The following is a 5,083-nucleotide window of genomic DNA, read 5'->3' on the forward strand; positions in this document are numbered from 1 at the left end:
GGTAAGAACCAGGGACCTAGGATTATGGGGAAAAGGAAAACAAATATATAAAAAAGAAAAACTCATGTTCACATATAAAAAAAAAAAAGTCCTATCACATGTAGCAGCAACATAAAAACATTCTGGGGGAAAAGACACCTATAATCCAACATCCAGGATAAACCACTGCTCTCATTTTGGCATATTTCTTTGTATTTGTTGTCATTTTGGCATGTGTCCTTGTATTTGACATTTATACTCTTTTCCTACATTTAGTTTTGTATCTTTGTTTTTAGTTAGTATTATTTAAGAATTAGTTCCTATATTGCTTAAAACTAGTGAAGTTTTAGGTTGTATCTAAATTAGTATAATTATAAATAGTATCATGATAGATATCTTCATTCAAAATAAGTGGTCTGTATTTTGACCTATTTTCTTAAGAAATATGCCTAGCAATGGAAATATTAAACTACAGAGTATGGAGTTTTTAAGACATAAGAATCCATTCATTAGTTCAGCAAGGTTTTAATTGAATACCGGTCACTATCCATTATTTATTCCCAAGCTAGAAGAAAATTTTGGCTTCCTGCAAGTATATCGATATGGGGCTTCAGAAGGCAGGTGATGAAAATGCCAAGGACCAGCAATAACCATTGTCCCACTGGTCATGTCCCACCTTAATGAGGAGAATGTGGGGATGAATATTTGAAATCTGGATTGAATGAATTTTGATTTGCCTCTGGTTTTGTTAAAGTCCCAGAGACATTACAAATTTAAAGGTATTCATTAGCAGAGTTTAAGCATTTGCAAGACAGTCGTATAACGAGAGGTGAGGGCAGAACTGGCTTCATGGGTGCGTGACTGGTACAGTTACACTGAAACCCACAAATAGAAGGGCCCTGGACTTGGTTTAATGCTCTGTTGTCACCATCTTGAAATTCATAATGGTATTTTTGAACAAGGAGCATCACATTTTCATTTTGCATTGGGTCCTGCACAGTAAAATATTACTGCCATAAAAATGACACAGATATTGGATGAACTGAAGGATCCTTAGGGCTAACTCTGATATTTTATAATGCTGTCTGTTCTCTATAGGGCCCTTTAAATGGATTGGGTTTCCGAGCACAAGCCCCTCATTCAGAATTCCATAAAGGTCAGCCATAGGCAGTAGTAACACTCTGTCAGCAGTGTTTGCCCCAATTGTCCACAGTCCTGTTATGATTTACTCTTTTTCACTTTTGTTTTCCCTTGATTTCTGACCTCTGTCTTGTACCTGACTTCCAGAAGCTCTCCTGGTACCCATCCTGAGGCTCTATTTGAACAAACTTTAATTCTTGGCACGGTTTATTAACTATAATGTGGAAATTTTCTGGACCTACTCACTTGCAGCTGCAGATAAGAGGCATTCACCTACATTGAATTCTCCTACATTGAATTCAACCAAATCCAGTAACTCAGGAGAAATATATTTGCTATTTAGGGGGTGTGGAGGTGGAAAGAGATATATTGATTTAGGTTAGAAATGGTTTGTTCCTGAAGTTACTCCCTCCAGGAAGCCTTTCGTTATTCTCCAACAATAAGTTAGCTGCTTCTTCTATGTGGTTGCCTAGCACTCTGTATTCACCCCTATGTAGTACTTACCAGATACTACATAGTGTGAGTTCACGCTTACTTAACAATATCTGACACTACAATGGAAATTGCTTGAAGGCAGGTACCATGTTATATGTTTTCTTATATAGCCCCAAAGCTAGGAATAGTGTCTGGCACATAGTATTTGTTCAAAAATATTTATTCAATGAATTGATATGTGGGAAAGTTATGCGAGGCAACCCTTGGTTGACCTCACAGATTGCAAGGACCTTGTCAGCTGATAATTCCTTATTTTTTATATTTTTTTACACCTACAGCACCTGGTCTTCCTAGGTGGTTCATTATTTCATTTTTTAAAAATCTAATAGGTCTACAGCCATGCTACCCTGAGCAAGCCCGAACCCATCTGATCTCGGAAGCTAAGCAGGGTCGGGCCTGGTTAGTACTTGGATGGGAGACCACCTAGGAAGACCAGGTGCTGTAGGCATAAAAATAAAAATAAAAAAAATAAGAGATTGTAAACTGACAAGGTCCTTGCAATCTGTGAGGTCAACCAAGGGTTGCCTCGGCTAAAAAAAAAATTAATAGGCTATATGTTTTTTTTTTTTTTTTTAGCAATTTTAGGTTTACAGAATAATTGAGTAGAAAGGGCACAGAGTTCCTATATACCCCCTCACCGCCCTCCCCACAGCTTCTTCTGTTATTAATATCATGCTTTAGTGTACTACATTTGTTAAAATTCGCTAACTGATATTGATACATTATTTTTAACAAAAATCCATAGTTTACATTCTAGTTTACTCTTTGTATGATACATTCAATGGATCTTGACAAATGTGTAATTATGTTAATCCACAATTACATATCCTAGAGATTAGTTTTACTGCCTTAAAAATCCTCTCTGCTCTAACTACTCATCCCCCTTTCCCCTCACCCCTCTCATATGAACCCCTAGAAACTATTGATCTTTTTTACTGTCTCCAATGTCTTGCCTTTTCCAAAATGTCATAGAGTTGGAATTATATAATATGGCCTTTTAGTATAGGCTTTTCCTATTGGCTCCTTTCACTTAGCAATATGCTTTAAAGTTCCTCCACATCTTTTTGTGCCTTGAGTGTTTATTTCAGTTACTGGTAAATAATATGTCATTGCATGAATGTACCACACTTCATCAATTCACCTACTGAAACACAACTTGGTTGCTTTCATGCTTGGTCAATTATAAATAAGATTACTATAAACATTTGTGTGCACATTTTTGTGTGCACGTAAGTTTTCAACTCATTTGAGTAATTACCTAAGAGTGCAATTGCTGGATCATATGGTAAAAATATGTTTGGTTTTGTAAAAAATTGCTAAACTGTCTTCTAAAGTAGTTGTACCATTTCATATTCCCACCAGCAATGAATGAGAGTTCCTGTTTCTCCACATCCTCACCAGTATTTGGTATTGCCAGTGTTTTGGATTTTGGTAATTCTAGTGGTCTCATTATTGTTTCAGTTTGCATTTCCCTATTGGCATATGATATTGAACATTTTCATATAAAGTTTTGTCATTTGTATATCTTCTTTGGTGAGATATGTATCCAGATCTTTGGTCCATTTTTTTAAATTGAGATATTTTCTTACTGTTGAATTTAACAATTCTTGGTATATTTTGGATATCAGTCCTTTATCAGATTTCTTTTTGCAAAGATTTTCTCCCAGTCTGTGACTTATCTTTTAATTCTCTTAACAATGTCTTTTACAGAGCAAAAAATAATAATTTTAAGTAAGTCCAACTTATTCAATTGTTTTTTAATGATGGTGCTTTTGGTGTTATATCTAGTCATCACCAAACTCAAGGTCACCAAGGTTTTCTCCTATGTTATCTTCTAGGAGTATTGTAGTTTCTTGTTTGTTTTATATTTAGATCTATGATCCATTTTGAGTTAATTTTTGTGATAGGTATAAGGTCTGTATCTATGTGAATGTCCAGTATTTCCAACAGCATTTGTTGAAAAGACTATCCTTTCTTCATTGTATTGCCTTTGCTTCTTTATCAAAGATTAGCGGACTATATTTAGGTAGGTCTATTTTGGGGGTTATTAGGGTGGTCCATTAATCTATTTGACTATTATTTCACCAATATCATACTATCTTAAACACTTAGCTTTATAGCAAGTCTCAGAGTATTTTAACTTTAATATTGTGTTGGCCATTCTGAGCTTGTCACCCTTCCATATAAACTTTAGAATCAGTTTGCTTATATCTACTGTCAGTTGGGAAGAACTGACATCTTGACAATACTGAGTCTTCTTCTCCATGTGCATGATATACGTCTCCATTTATTTTGGTCTTTGATTTCTTTCATCAGAGTTTTGTAGGTTTTTTTTTTTTTTCAAATAACTCTTGTACATATTTTTTTTAGATTTATACCTGAATATTACATTTTTTCATGTTCTATTTCTTTTTTATCACCAAAAAATCCATACCCAATTTAGAAAATGCAAAAAGCAAAATGTCACAAAAAAATGTCTACAATCCCACTGGTCTTGGCATAAATTTTTAGAGCTATTTATGTATGTACGAATTTTGGTGAGGGGAATTTAATTAGTTCCAACTAATCATATGCTTTTAGATATTTAGGTATTTTAGTTTTGCAATATTACAACTTAGACAAACAAGGATAATTGAATGAATATGGATTAGAATTTAAAAATAAACATTTAAACAAGCTTAAATATTCTCAAAACCAGACAAAATACTTAGAGATTCACTGAAATTTACAAAAACACTCTGCTGTTTACTAAGATTTATAATAACCTGATGGTAGTGTCTAGGGATCCCAATTCTAATAAAATCAATGTTTTTACCAAATTGTGATATTAAACTTGCTTCATGCCAAATGCTTTTACTTTGCCAAATATTTTCAAACTCTATTCCGTGGAAGCCATGGAAGCTATAGTAATGGATTCTGATCAATTACGACTTATGTTCATGACTTTGATTATATAGTCCTTCTAAATTACTTAACCTGACCTCTTCCTCATTTAATGAAAAACATGAAATTGTGCCAATCATGGACTTTAATCCATCCTCTGCTAAATTATATAAATGATTATTCGAAAGTAAAATATGTCACCATTCACCTGCATTAGTATTAGAACACTGGGCCATGGTTTATGAGCTCATTATCTGCTTATCATTTTTCTGGCAAGTGTCTCTAATTTCCTTTGTAGAACTAATCTTCCATGATTAGACCATGTGGTTTGGATGGGGAATCCCAGGGACAGGCTAGTTACTAAGCCTAGACAATTGAATCATTACATAACCTAACTATAATGAATAATGCAAATATGGTCTTATTATCAAATCAGTGATGATATCAGAGCATTTGATGAAGGAAACCAGATAAGCTTCGCACTTTGCAAATACACGAGAAGCTGTACATTTGCAAGAGTGGATTTACTGGGCAACCTGAGATGAGCAGAATTTGCTTGAGATATTGGCAGTGCAGAGGAAAGTCG

General features: G+C 34.4%; 1 non-coding gene across 1 annotated transcript; it reads left to right on the plus strand.

The window, feature by feature from the left end:
* Window positions 1-1,943: 1,943 nt before the first annotated feature.
* Window positions 1,944-2,062, plus strand: LOC112472908. Its single transcript, XR_003043804.1, has one exon. It is a non-coding gene; the product is annotated as a 5S ribosomal RNA (ribosomal RNA).
* The last annotated feature ends 3,021 nt before the right edge of the window (window positions 2,063-5,083 follow it).

This window comes from Pteropus alecto, unplaced genomic scaffold (assembly GCF_000325575.1).
Source record: "Pteropus alecto unplaced genomic scaffold, ASM32557v1 scaffold139, whole genome shotgun sequence".
NCBI classification, from domain to species: domain Eukaryota; kingdom Metazoa; phylum Chordata; class Mammalia; order Chiroptera; family Pteropodidae; genus Pteropus; species Pteropus alecto.